Consider the following 16,080-nt stretch of genomic DNA (forward strand, 5'->3'; position numbering starts at 1 on the left):
ACTCGTCCGATGTTATTTGAGGCAAAACACTACTCTGACCATGAAAGGGGCAGTGGGACAGTATTTATGCCCTCATACTCTTCATTCTCTACGCTGAATAAAATCGTTTGGTGTAAGCTGGAAATAAACTGCAACTAAAGATGCGGCCGTGAGAGGCATAGCATGAATTACTAATATACGCATCTCAATATGGCGACCGGAAGGCACACATTCGCGCCACCATTTGGTGGCTTTCAGTGGCGGACAGGGGTCAATCGCGCTCATTTCAAATCTACAAACGTACATTATATAACTAATATATTGCATAAAGACTTAGCAGGAAAGATGACATAATTTTTCTGAAGTTATTTAGGTATAGTTAAATGATTGGAGATATTGTTGAACTGCACCATTTATTCTCAAAACCATAGAGAAATTTAGCAGTGGGCAAGAGGACAGTCCTGAAAGAAAGCGTATTGTATACAGTAGTTAACCCTTGAAACAAAGTTTTCTATGAAATTGTATTTTCTTTAATTTCAAATTATGTCGCTTAAGCTATATTAGACTAGTACTTGCAGTATAACACTTAATATACTTATAAACTGCTTAATCTGTGAACTAATACGAAAATTTCAATATTAAATATATACATTTTTCTGCTATCGAATGCGCCGGTGTACTGCCATTTTTGTTTACATTCTGAGGGAGTCAGATGCAGGTATGTTTTAGAGTTAGTTTCCGAAGTTTGGACATATTTGGGATATATTAGTGGTGTTAGCGACTGTTCCTACGGTTATCTAATATAACAAGGTTATAGTTATTTGGCCTAGAAAGTTATGAGCAAAACGAAAAGTGAAAAAGGGGCTCGCTCTTTTAGCCCTTGTTTTCAGTATAAGTTTTCAGTTAGGTTCGTGTCTAACTTGACCCATAGTAACTGTGTGTTAACCCGCATTTTATGAATTTGAAATATGAAAATTCATACCATATTCTTAATTTAATAGAACTATTAATCTTAGATAATTCGTATGGATTTAATCATATTTGTTTTTCTTATTCGTATGGAATTAATCATATTTGTTTTTCTTTTAAATAAAGGCACAGATAACTTCTAAGACATATTTGCATACCTTTTGTCAATATATGCGTGAAATTGTGATCTACAGAATTTTTTTTTCAAATCTCAAGAAATTTTATCGATGATTCTACAGATATTTTAGGGCCAGCACCTGGCAACACTGTTAGCAATTAATTAGGGGACGGGGTGGATGTGCGGACGGACGTAGTCATGGCTTTTACTTTCGACTATGTTGACGACCCAGTCGAAGATTACTTGGAAGAGGTAGTTGGCGATGATGATGATGATGATGACCTTGTCTTTGATAGAGTAGCTGAGGGCGACGATGATCAGAATGATGACAAAATGAAGAAGAGTGGGTACCACTCAGAAACAGAAAGCCACTGGTGAAAAATAGATTAATCAGTACTTTGGACCAATGCTTGAACAAACAAAATTATGACGAATTTGTCCTGCCACACCAGCTCAGGGAATATACCTGTATTCTAGAGAATCCCCAGAGAAAATTAGATATTGGTAAGTCAATAACATGGACCAATCATACAGAAGGTAGGCCTGTTGAGAAGGTATTGCCTAGTGAAGGATGTTTGTTAGGAGAGGCAAGGTTAGCTAATACAGAAATAATGGCATGGGAGTTGTTTATAACATCTAATATGATTGATGGAATTGTAACCCATGCTGACACAAGGCATAATTACCGAAATTTCTAATACTGACAGTGCTGAAATACCAACACACGTCAAGATGACTGATGCCATTGAATTGAAAAGCTTTTTTGGCCTGCTCTATCCAAGAGGCGTGTTGGGACAAAATAAATATTGCTATAATCGTCTCTTCATGGAAGGGTTTGGTCACCCAATATTTGGAGCCGTCATATCTGTAAAACGATTAGGTTTCTTACATGCCAACATAACTTTTAACAACATTGATACCAAACACCAGAGATGGGTACACGATCAACATTGATGCCAGACACCAGAGATGGGTACACGATCGGTTTGCAGCAATCAGGGAGCTTTTTGAACAGTTCAGTAATTGTTGTTGTTCATTGTTAGAGCCAGGTGACCTCTTGACCACTGATGAAACGTTGTATGGGTGCAGAACACAAATAGGGTTCAGACTACAGTAAGAGCAAACCCGTACTCTACGGCCTCCAGTATAAATCTATTAATGCTGTTAGATATCCATTTACCTTTAGGACAGCTGTATGTTCAGGTAAACCTGGAGAGCCAGGACCACACTACATACGCGGTACAGTCCCAACAGTGAAAGCTCTGGTAAGTCAGTTACAAGCCTCTGTCGACCTTAGAGGTAGGATTATTAGCCTGGATAGATTGTACAGTCGCCCCAAGAAGTGATGGCAGAGTTTCAGATTGCTTCGGTCACTCTGCACTGCCGTATGTTCAATGAAAACAGTGAATATAAGGTAAACATTCAGTGCCTTCATCAGGTCATATCAAATAAATTATATATTATATTGCGCTATGAATGATGTAAAATGAATAACAGGAGGCAGTGATATTAGAAGTTAACACGTAGTTACCTTTCCAGATTTGAATGAATGTGAAATGTATTACTCCGCGCGCGGTGGGCAGTAGGCCTAAAACTCCGTGTTCCTGATTTAAATGTTTCCCAGGATTTCAAATACAGATGCTCTAGTTTTGAAGACCAGTTAAGGAAAATTCTAGTTACTGCAATACACTGCCTTATTTTCAAATGCTATGGTGATGATCCAGCAACACTAAGTATGCCATAACAATGAAATTATTCTTCGTAATGATGCCCTACCTGCGGTAGCAGCAAGACCATACTGCCTTTTATTCCGTCTTCCTCTCTCCAGTAATAATTATAATTAGCAACTTTATTCCCAATTGATGCAAAATTATTATTAGCTGTAAGGAGGTATGACAGATTCTGCCTTTTTCTCTTACACTAAACAATAAATAGGACCAAAACAAGTTCATAGACTCTTGCAATGCAAAATCACGCACTCTTTACTCCATCTTTTAATCTTAATATCTGTCTTTAAACAAACTGTAATATCCTGCTGAACAGAAAATGCTGATTTGGAAGTTTTGAACTCAATTATTTGTTTACGAACCTCTGCATTTTACTTCTCTTGCTAATCGATTATGCACTGAGGATATCAGACTATGACAGAAGTTAGCATTCTGTAAGGAGCTCCGACTCTAGGCAAACATCGAGGTTCTTTTTTTATACTTCTTTCACCGACAGCCCTCTGGCTTATATTAAGTAATCCAGAGATTTTTTTCTTAATGGAAAAGTGGCCAAAGGCAGTGTAATAACTGCATGTCTTTGAGTAATTATTATCTCTTTTCGTGTGTGTTGATCGAAACATTTAAAATAGCTTACTGGCTTACGCCGTCTTCCCGCTTTCTGTCGTCATGCATGGAGACATTGGAAACGGAAATAAACGACTTTAAATTATTCCCTGGTATTGTAACGGATATTATTTTATAAGTAATAAATACTAATTTTTATTGTTTATTGAAACTCCCTTTTGTTCAGTCTTACGCAACTAAAAAATTATTGCGTGTTACCATTCTAGACTTAAACTCCGCAAATTATTCCTGACTGTCCCTGAGCGATAGTTGTGAAATTTCAGTTAGTTCCGTTTAGGATCTCCTGTTATCGTAACTAAAGAACTGTTTCCTACAATTTTGAAATATACAGGTACTTTGGCATTGCTTTATTGTTTTTTGTAACAGTTTTACGTATTAGGTTTCACATCGTAGAAATACAAGGAAGTGTATGTGCACTGTCGCTGACCGAAAATTTCTGGATACTCCGCCGTCACTTCTTAGGTCCACCAAAAGCAAAGGTAAGAAATATGTGTACACCAGTATAGAGTTACTGGAGTGGCTTCAAACACAAGGTATCTCAGCCTTAGGTACTATAGATTCTGCTAGGAAAGGCATACCACCAGAGATAAAGACAGTCACAGAAAGGGAAGATAGGTCATACCAAGTTTACTGGAAGAAACACGGGGAGGTAATGACACTGAATCCTATGTAACACCCACCAAAAGCAAAGGTAAGAAAAATGTGTTACTTCTGAGCACAGTTTCCCCTATATTAGGCATTACCAAGGATGATGATTTGAAAAAAAAAAAAAAAAAAAAAAAAAAAAGCTATATTTAAATTGATTTCACTAAAGGAGGCACTGACATTATGGATCAGAGAATAAGTTTTCATACAGTACACACTAAATCTAGAAGATGGACAGTAAATGCCCATGGCTACATTGTCGACACTGCCAGAGTAAATTCACAGACAATTTATTCGTTATATAATAATCAGGACCCAAGAAAAATTGCTTCAATCTCCTGTGGCTGGCAGTTAGTGAAGGCATTGTGTAATCCGCAAATTGAAAGAAGAAAAGTTCAGGCTTGTGGTTTGACCAGGAATACAATAGCTAAGATGAATCTGATGCTCGGACAGGGAGATGTAGAGGAGGCCGTCCCAGAAGTAACACGTGTGAATAGGTCAGGCAAGCGGCACAAGTGTCATTCATGCCTGGAGTCTCTTTGTGGTCCAGGATACACTCAGAATCGCCCTAAAGTAAAAGCGTCCACGAAACAATGTCAAGTATGTCACAAGCACACCTGTGATCAGCATTGAAATAAAGTATGTATGAAATGCTATAGTAACATGCCCAATCAGTGAAAAGTCTTGTTTTGGAAATTAAGAATGAATATGCATGTCTGCGAATATGTATAGATTATGACTGAGTTTACGTTATATACTTATTATATTTTTGTTTAAAAATTTCCTTGTATGATAGATGTAAATAGAGATACGGAAGGTGAGGATCTTGCAGCATAAGAATCCTCCAGCTTATATTAGTTGTAAGTGTAGAGTAAAAAGGATGTTCGAGTGCGTAGGATCAAATACCGCCGGAAAATACATAGATTAGGAGCATAGGCATGGATAGCCCCGAGTTAACGGTTACTACTCTTTCGACCTGTGACGGACTGTGGGTCACTGAGGGCCCTGTTAGTTAATTGGCACCCGTCGGGATCTTTTTAACTTACCAGGGGTCGATGCTGCAGGGGGTGGATCAGCTGAAATGAAGCATGGTCTCGCAGTGGAGAGGAGCTGGGACCTGATTGACTGCTGTCTCCCTTGAAAGCGCCAGGCAAGGCTCTGGACCTAACCCCTCATATCCACACTGCGCCTGTGCATTAACCAGGGAACAGCTTGTTCTCCGGTTAATAGAGATATAGGGTTTAACCAGGAAGCTACAGGCTGCTCTAAGCGATTCAGTAATCCAGAGACTGGCACGTTTGCTGGTTAACAGTCTATTCGTAAGAATTTAATGGTGACCCCGCAGGTACGGAGCTTTGGCTGGCAGCTGCATTTTCTCGTGGTGACTACTAACAAAGGATCAAGGGACTGACTTCTGGAGAGACTGACTGGCTGACCGACAAAGGTCTCAGTGATAGGCTAGTGATTGACCAGTGGGAAATTACTAATAAACTGACATCAGAAGGACAGTCTACTGACTAATTTGTCGGTATTTTGGGATTGACTGCCCCACTGAATAACTATTGATTTATACTGTATATTGATGATGTTTTGGGTATAAATATTCATAATTGAATATTTGTTATTGCATTGCTCTGAATACTCCTTGAGGCGTAGCATGAGCAGATAGAGCTACCGTGCCCTTTGAATAATTGGTTATAACTAAATATTTCTTTGTGCCCTTCAATTTTAATTTGCAGTACTCAGATTTAGAAATACCTATATAATATATTGGTGACAACAGATTCAGCCTTCTCAAGGACCTCCTTCAGCTGTAAGTAAGGAGTGAGAAGCAGGTAGACCTTTATTATACAACAGAGGGACAGGCAGAATAGGAGGTAGGTAAGGCACAAGGCTGTTGATGTGGAATTTTGCAATTATTATGCAATATGTATGCCTTTTCAAGCATTTATCTCCCGTACATCTACCGCCTTCTGCCTTATCTACCTCCTGTTCTCCCCGGCCCTTTCTCACTCGCCATCCATTTGTATGATAAAGGCCTACCTGTTTCTCACTCCTTAGTTACACGTGAAGTGGGTCCATGAGAAGGTCGAGTCTGTTTTGTTCTCACGAATAGATTATATTTCACACACCAACACAATCCTCACAAACCACCACAGACCTCACACAAAAGCACAATCCTCACACACCACCACAGTTCTCACACACCACCACAGTCCTCACTCACCAACACAGTCCTCACACGCCAACGCAATGGTCAAACACCACCACAGTCCTCACACACCAACACAGTCCTCACACACCACCAGTCCTCACACCATCACTGTCCTCACTCAACACAATCCTCACACACTACCACAGTCCTCACACACCAACACAGTCCTCACGCACCAACACAGTCCTCACACCACACGTGTAAAATTAATTAATAAGAATAATCTTGTACTTCTGTAAATTCATTATTATATAGTGGTAATGACATTTGAAAAATAAATAAATTACTTTCTAAGGGGAGGAGGTTGGGGAAAGTGGTTGGTGGGATACATGGCGAGTTGAGTCCTCGTCCCGTATCCTGGTTACACACTTTTTTTGAGTGTGGCTGAAACTCGCTTAGCTAAATATTATATTCAGTCATTAGAAAGAAATATATGGTAGTATTCTCATCATCATCATTATGTACTTTCCATTTTTAGTCCACAGCAGGACTGGACTCTTCACTTAGGGAGGTTTTAGTCAGGAAGCCCTAACCCACGGCCCTGCACAGTTGTTGACTTTATACACGGGTTTTATTCGCTCCTGTGTAGAGCACAGCTGTCGTGTGTGGGGAGGCTCCCCACACAGTTCTCAACAGGATGGAGTCGGAGACTTTTAGTCTCATTAACTTTCCTCTTACTGGCTCCCTTCAACCTCTGTCTCTTCGCGGCACTGTTGCATCATTGTCTCTTTTCTGTCGCCACTTCAATGGTCACTGCTCCTCTGAACTGTCTGCTTGCATCCCTCCACCACCACGGCAGGCACGCAGCACCCGTCTTAGCAACAAACTCAGCCCTTTTCTGTCCAACTCTCTAATGCAAGAGTTAACCGTTGCTCCAGTCATTCATGTATGCAACAGGTTAACTCTGGAATTGTCTCCATCTCTGTTTTTCTTACTGCCTACGGTCTCCAGTCTTTCATACACAGTGTATCCAGGCATCTCGAAATGAACTTATCTTGAATTTGGCTCTGCTGTCGTTTTTTTCTTGGAGGGAGCAATTTGTAGGTCCTGCCCTTTGGTTCCTTCTTTCTTCCATAAAAAAAAAAATACTTGCATGTATAACCAGAAATTATTTACATGCTTACATTATTAGATTTCCTTGACTAATAGCTACCTCTCCATCAACTAGTCTACCTAGTAGTAAATCCACTGAAAGTGGGTTTAGGAGTTATGATGGTGAGGAAGAAAGGGAGAGCATTAGTCATGGCGAGTGAGTGAGATGGTGGTGAGAAAAAAAGCGGTGGTAGTGAGACAGAGAGAGTAGGGTAGAAGGGAATATAGCGGTGAGTGTGAGGGTGATGGAGGGAGGGAAGGTGGTGGTGAGGAAGATGGGAGATGGTGAGTGTGAGGGAGGAAGGGTGGTGATGTTGATGATGAGGAAGATGTGTAAGCTATCAACTTCCATGTTATGGACGGTGTGTGTGTGAGAGAGACAACAGTAAACGGTTTATTGATACGCAGCCCTCAGACTGAAAATATAGCCTACAGCTTTGATATATGGCAAACATGATAAGCGTTGGTGAATGGTAAAATATATGGTCATTTGATATTTACATTAATTTTAAATTTGATAATAGTTAAACGTGTGTGTGTGTGTGTGTGTGTGTGTGTATGTTTCAGTGCGCGCGGGTGCGGCACGATATGTTTGGCGGCGCTTGCTTTGCAACGGCGCCGACGTGTCCGAATGCGTTCCTTTCACTTCGTCAAACCAATAATATTACTCAAGATTCTTTTCACGATACTAGGGTCGTAAGTGTGGGAAATCGCCAATGGTTGCACCGAATAGGGTTAACTTAAGCCAAAGTGGCCCCGCAAAAACAGTACTCGAGCCGTACTGACGAATGTAAACAAACACCCCGGTTAGCTGACGACGCAAAGCAGAATGGCAGATATTGGAGAATCAGATGTTTTCGATCTAAGCAGTAGTTCTTCCCTTCAGATGGGAACTTTTCCGTTGTTTGCAGACACAGAAGAGTCTGCGACTGTTGTGACCACTCTTGTAGAGGAATACATGAGCCAGGTCGCTGCGTTGTCGTCTTTAATGGCAACAGGCACTAGGTACGTAAAGGAGCTGTGTTAACCACTGGAAAGATGAAGGGCATTATATAAGGAAAGCTTTAAGTTTACAAACTTGGGGTGCTTGTTGAGAACCCTAGGAACAAGGTACTCTCAGTGACAGTGTATGGGAAAGTAGACAGAACTCATTGATATTATGGTGTAGTAGTAGCAAGCTTAATAATAATGCTGGAGACAACACATTTGTGACCATCATGTTTGTTGTTGTTGGCGCCTACTCCCATCCGGGAGTTCTTGTCTTTAAACAAGATGGCATATTTATTTATTTATTTTTCTCAGTCTCTATTGTTCATTTCTGTGTTGCTCCTTATATTCATAATTACTTCTCTTCGTTTCATTATTCTGCCCACTGTATTTGCTACAACCTGTAATTCATTTTGTTTTAGTATTTCTGTTATTGATTCTTTTCCTTTAATTTCGCTTGTTAAATCTTCGTATGCTTCACATATGAATAAATGATGCTGATTTTCATTCTCTTCTTGGCACATGTCACATATAAGGATAGGCTCATACTTTTTATTATAATTTTCCTTCACTTTTAGCATTCTGGTTCGAATAAAAAATATAATCTTTGCGCTTTCAAACTCTATTTCCTCAAGGTATCTCTGTTGGCCTATTTCTTGTTCCACTGATTCCTTTGTCTTACTCCCTTTTCTCATGTCTTCACAAATTTCTTCTTTATTTTTTGTCATTTTTTCTTTTATTACCCTTTTTGCCACTCTCTCTTCTAATGTTTCTATGTCTTCAGGTATGCTGTACTTTTCTTTAATGTCTTTTATTTCTCTCACGTACTCTCTTTCAAAATCTTCACAATGTTTTCTCATCTACTTCAACAGCGTCTTCTTCCCTATTCTTGAGTTCAATGTAATATTCAAGTTTTCTTTGATTAATTTTGTTCTATTTTTACTTCCTGTGTTTCATTTACTAAAGCACATTTCGGTGTTGTCTTTGGTACTTTGATTAATTTTGTTAAGTACTGAGTTTGAACATTATTTAGAGATTTCTTTTCTTTTTCTCTTAATGTTTTCCCACTTTCCCCTCCAAACAACATTATCGGTAATACACAAGTATTAAATAATTTTAGCCCAATTTTAATTCTACTTGTTTTCAGTTCTTTTCTATTTATGATGTTAATACATTCATTTGCCGCTACCCTTGCTTTATTTATCATATTTTCCACTTTAATATTCTGTTTCCCTTTTTCTTGTATAATTATTCCCAGGTACTTATGACTTTGTGTTCTTACAATTTCTTTACCATTTATTTTTACTGTTTTTCCCTTGCCTGCTAATGCTGATTGCTTTATGTTCATTAATTTCTAGTCTTTTTAATTTTAGAAATACTTCAATTGTGTTTATTGTATCCTGTATTTTGTAATTTTCCTCTATTGCCATGATATCATCTTGAAATATTAATGGGCTTATCCTTACATTTCCCATTTTCTAATTACTTTCTTTTTCCCTCATCATTCTGCTTAGTGAATCCATAGTTATTGAACTTATTTTGGCCCCTAGCACTGATCCCTGTCTTATCATCTCCTGTACATACACTCCTTTACATAACCCAATTTCTGTCATAGGTATCAATTCATTTTTCATATTAATTTCATATATCATTCTCCAGTTTTTACCCTTTTTTCCCTTTAGCCATAACTCCTTCATTACTTCCTTTAATACCATTTTGTCAAAGCACTTTGATACATCAAAATATACTGCTGTTATTTCTTTCTTTTTCTGTTGTGCTTCTTCAATAATATTTCTTATAAAAAATTGATGTTCCCTTACTGATTTTCCTTTCCTTGCCCCGCACTGGTAATCACTCATATTCTCCAGCTTTTCTGTCTCTTTCATTTCTATTATTTTCTACTTGCTGTAATGTGGTCAAAAAGTTATGTTGTTGACGGTAGGAAACAACTGGAATCAGGGACTGTGAGCATTGCACCTTGAGAGTAAATGTAGAAAAGAGAAAAGTGATGGTTATTGAGAGAGAAGGTTACTCCCAGTGCTATGTTGCAGTGAATCGAGAGAGACTGGAATGGGTGAAAGAGTTCAGTTATTTGGGTACAGTGATAGAAAAGAGGAAAATGTGCAAAAGAAGTTGAAAGTAGAGTGACAAGGAAAAGTAGCTGGTGCAATGAAGGCCTTGATAAGAAACAGGGGATTGAGAGTTGCAGCCACATGAGGCTTACATGAAGGAGTGCTAGGGCCAACTTTAACATGAGACTGCAATGTGACATGAAAATGAAAAGTCAAGAGTGAGAGCAACTAAGATGAGACTGCTAAGAAATGTATGTGGAGCACCAAAGGTGGATAGATACGAAATAATGTGATTTGTGAAAGATGTGGAGTGAGGAAGTCGGTGGACACCAGAATCGAAGAGAGTGTATGGTACTGAGTGGAGAGAATGGATAACAATATAGTGGTGAAAAAGGTATAGCTGAGTGAATTTGAAGGAGGGAGGAGGTGAGGTAGGCCAAGGAGAAGGTGGAGAGATATGGTGGATGAGTGTGAGGAAGAGAGGTTTGGAAGTCTGTGAGGCTAGGGTACTGACAAGAGATCGAGCTGGCTGGATGAATGTTGTGAGGAGAAGTGCATGATCAGGGATTTGGCACCCCTTTTTAGCGTGGTATCGTCTGGATTGACTCTGTTGGATACGTTTGTGTGAAGCTACAGAACATGATGAATGTTTTTAGCGTATCCGATAGAGCCAGGATTCTGGGGGCTTGAATGATGAACGTATGGAAGTATAACCCATTGGATTGGGCAAATTTGGGTTGTCTGGACATTGCTACTCCTCACTCTGCCCTAGGGTGGGAAAGGCGGTCCTATTTCTTGATATTTCCCAAGTTGACCTGTCAATGAAGTTTCAATATCTAACAGGCATATGACCTTAGCAGTTGTGCCGCCAGTTTCTACTACAATCAATCAATATCTAACACTGAAAATGCTTGGAAACTGTAAATAAGCCAAAATTTAATATTTCATACTGAAAATATTATTGTGATTATTATTATTTTTTTATTTTATTATTATTTTTTTTTTGACAGACAGGAGTTTAAATGATATTCAGAGTTTGCCAGAAGTGCAGATGTTAATTATAAAGTTCCATAAAATCATCTATCTCTATCTATCTATATACCTAGGATGCTTCCCCCAAGGAAAGGGAGGTAGCCGAGACAGGACGACTCACTCTCCATTTACTCATCCATTCAAACACAGTCATTCGCATCTTAGCGTATGGATCGAGTGCGAAATGATGAAGTGCGAAGGAGAATTGGAGTTGTTCGGGAGATGGCTGGTAGAGTTGAGCAGAGGGTGTTGCAATGGTTTGGTCATATGGAGAGAATGGATAATGAGCGACTGGTGAAAAAGATAACTAGATCTGATGTGAGAGGTGTAAGGCTGAGAGGAAGACCACGAATAGGATGGATGGACAGTGTGAAGAGAGCGCTGGATGCGAGAGGGATGTCTGTTGAGCAAGGAAGAGTGGCTGTGCGTGACAGAAATAAATGGAGAGAAATTGTGAATGAATAAGTGATGACGCATAAAATCATAACACAATTATTGTGTTTTTGACACCTGGAAACGTAATAAAAACATCGTTGAAAATACAGAAATCAAATATAATAGTGACAAATACAATAGTGACATGAAATGTGTTGCAAATCCTGGTTACAGAATGCATATAATAATTGCATTAACTATCAGACAGTAATGAAGAACACACAGTATTTGTATGATATCATATAAACTCCAAAGATGCATGAATGTGAGAATATGTGCTATAATAAAGGATTGTAAAACTGAAAAAAATAATTTTGTTATTTAGGAGACATGTGTGCTGGAGGTGGGGCTGGAGCTAGCTCTGTGGCTAGGGTGAGAAGTGGTTGGAAGAAGTTCAGGGAGCTCTTGCCTCTCCTGACATTGAGGGGGCTCTCCCTACGTGCTAAGGGGTCTTTGTATGCAGCGTGTGTTAGGAGTGTAATGCTGTATGGCAGCGAGACCTGGGCAGTGAAGGAGGAAGACATTCGCCGGCTCAGACGTACAGAAATGACAATGATTAGGTGGATGTGCAGTGCGTCCCTGCGTCCAAGGCCTGGAGGGGCTGGGTTTACAATGGAAGAGTTGAGAGGTAGGATGGGACTGGAGTGTATTGGTGTTGTGATGAGGAGAGGTAGATTGAGGTGGTTTGGACATGTGGAGAGGATGGGGGATGATAGTTGGGTGAGGAAGGTGAGAAGTGTTAATATTGGGGGTGGGGTTATGAGGGGTAGACCGAGAAAGACATGGGACGAGGTCATTAAGTGTGACCTTAGGGTTAAGGGACTGAACAGGGAGGCTGCAATGGATCGTGCAGCATGGAGAGCCGCCATTAGGTGACCAAGGCCGACACATGCAAGCATGTTGGAGCCTTTAAAAACGAAAACGAAAACTACTGCTGCTCTGTCTATCTATCTATTGCCAGACACTGTAATCCCATAAGGGATGGCCACAAACAAATTGCCTCTATGTTGCCCTGTCCAATGCCATGCTCCCAGCTTACCCCGTTCTCATGTACCTCTCCACTCCTTCCCACCATCTCATCCTTGGCCTTGCCCTTCCTCCACCTCATTCACACACACACTCCTCGTCAGTCAGTCACTCTCCATCTTCTCCACGTGGCCAAACCACCTCAAATTGCTTCTCGTAACGCTTCCTATCCCATCTACACCACAGCGCTCCTTCACATCCTCATTTGTCAGTCTGTCTTTCCATGTGACTCCACATGCTCCTCTCAAATAACTCATTTCCATTGCCCTCTCTCTTGACTTGTGTCCTTCCAGCAAGGTCCAAGCTTCACTTCCATATGTTAGTTGTTATCACAGTACTGTCATGCAGTAACTTTTTCACCTCCATGCTTACTTCCCTGTTTTTTATCACTGCCCTCAAAGAACCTGCAACCTTTCTTCCTTGTTGTACCCTTTCAAGCACTTCATCCTCCAAACTTCCATCTTTACTCATCACACTACCCAGGTACTTAAATGCATGCACATTTTCCATTTCCTCCTCATCCAATCTCACTCTGCATTCACTGACTTCACTTCTCTTAAAGACCATAACTTTACACTTCCATCCATTCACCTTTAGATTCTGTTTTTTACGCACTCCCCCAAACTCAGCCACCAAGCCTAGCAGCTCCCGTTCATCTTCACTTAACAACACAATATCATCTGCAAACAACAGTACAGGGAGTTTCCACACACTGCCCTCTGTCATTAGGGCTGCTCCAACATCTGCTGTCCTACCTTGTATCTCTTTTATAACCCCATCCATATACAGATTGAACAACCATGGAGACATGACATGTACACCAGTCCTGTATGAGACAGCCCTAGCATGTATTCAATATGGACGGTGGGTGTTAGCGCCGAAGTGGTGACATGTAGAGGTGTATGGTATGTAGGAGGACTGCTGGGCCTTGATAGCAGGCTGTGAAGCCTATGCCCAGAGTCGGACACATAGAAAAAAAAAATAGAAAAATGTCCCTGTTTCAATCCAACCTTCAAAGAGAATAATTCACTCAGTTCCCTATCCACATACACTGCAGCCTTAGCACCCTTATATATACTCTTCATGGCTTTCAACAGCTTCCCATTTACTCCTTGTATTCCTAATACCTTCCACATTCCTTGTCTATGCACCCTGTCACATGCTTTCTCCAAATCCGTGAAGCTACATACAACTTCTGTCTGTTCTTTAGAAACTTCTTCACTAAAGACTTAAGATTGATTATCTGATCTGCACAACCTCATCCCTTCCTAAAACCTCCCTGTTCTTCAACTAATTCCTCTGTTATTTCCCAAACTCTGTCAGTAGGTCTCCTACCATACACTTTTTCCCCTTTTCCTTTGTACAGGGGAATGATTATACCTGACTTCCAATCCTCCGGGACTCTGCCTTCCTCCCAGGTCAGTCTGCACATCTTCCAAATCCATTTTACTGCCAGTAATGATACTTCTCCACCCCTTAGTATGAGAACCCCTTATCTCAAGCCCATCTCAGGTCTTTCTATGGTGTGTGTTCCTTATTGTGTCGTCACTTTCTATTAATCTAACCATGCCTGTGTGTGTTTCTGATACACAGCATATCATAATGTATGTATTTAGTTGGTCTGTGTTATTGTCAAAGGGAAAATTTGGGATTGCACTTGGGATGCCCGGTACTGTAGGGTAAATCCCATAGGTAGTGTGCTTTTGTTATTGTGCAAGTTCTTTATCACACACCAAGCCTTGTACCAGTTATGCATGATAACCAAGGGATCACAGTACCGTATATAAACGTGTGTTGCCAGGTGAGCTTGACTGCGACATTTTCTCTCATTTTTGTGTCTGTCCTCATCTCTTCCTATTTCTGCCATCTTTTCTGTCACTTTTTGTTAATCTTGTTTTCTTTTTCAGGTGGCTTTACATTGATTGACAAGCCAAAAAGTTTCCTAGATGCCAGGAAACCATTTACAACATTGGGTGGTAACTCTATAACACAACCCATACATGTTCCCTATGTGTCAGCAAGTGGGTTGGTGGTGGGTTAGTTTCCCTCCATATAAAATAACTACCTTGCAGCCAAACGACCACCTATTACGGGATTATGGTGTCTGGCAATAGATATATAGGTAGATAGACAAGTACAGTATCCTTGAGTTAGTGAGTAATGTGGTGTGGATGGTTTTCAGGAGTAGAAGGATTGCCATTGCTGGTGACTCAACTCTGGCCATTTCTACCTCTTCACCAAGTTAGCCGCCATCCATGACTGGACTAAACCACATATCTGCAGTTGGTACTACACATCAAGTTAAGCCACACTGGAATGAAGGTTAGTATTGCATTGCAGTTCTGTAGCAATTATCAGTCATTGGTATCATTATCCATGTGTAGTTTTCTTTGGGGCAGTGAAATGGCAGGGGCAGGGCGACATGTAGGTGATTTGTCAGTGCCCACCCCTTACAGGATTAAGGCGTCTGCTTAGATAAATATAGTTTTCTTTGGCACAGGATGTAAAATATCCAGAATTATAAAAGGAGGCAGGTAAATGGGAAGGTTTAACAGAAGAGTAACGAGTAAAATGGGCTTTACATCCATTTATTTTACTGTCAATCTTTAAAAAATTCTCAGCTCCATTTAGAAGGCATTACACCATGTACAAATGACCTTATATTCTCTTACAAGTTATTCATTTTAGAGGGACGGCATGGTAAATTATCCAGCCCCTACCAGGTGTGCTTTATTGGAAACATCATGTGTTGACTAAAAACAAAAACAAAACGATGTGTTGAGTTTTATAAATCACTACGGTCAGGCAGGGTTGTGGAGTCGGTGATAATATTTCCTGACTATGACTCTGACTCCAGAAATTTTACAAGTACGACTCTACCAACCAACACATGTTCTCAATGTGCCATCAAGTGGGTTGGTGGAGGGTTAGTGTCCCTCTGTGTAAAATAACTTAACCCAAAGTCAAATGGCCACCTGTTACTGGATTATGGTGTCTGGCAATAGATGGTTGATAGACTAGTACAGCATCCTTGAGTTAGTGAGTAATGTGGTGTGGATGGTTTTCAGGTGTGAAGGGTTGCAACTGTTGATGACTCTCAACTCTGGGTTTGTCCATCTGTTCACCAAGTGAGCCGCCATCCATGACTGGACTACCATA

The sequence above is a fragment of the Coenobita brevimanus genome, chromosome 51 (assembly GCF_032717465.1).
Source record: "Coenobita brevimanus isolate Jiangsu-jjx chromosome 51, ASM3271746v2, whole genome shotgun sequence".
In the NCBI taxonomy this organism is placed as follows: Eukaryota; Metazoa; Arthropoda; class Malacostraca; order Decapoda; family Coenobitidae; genus Coenobita; species Coenobita brevimanus.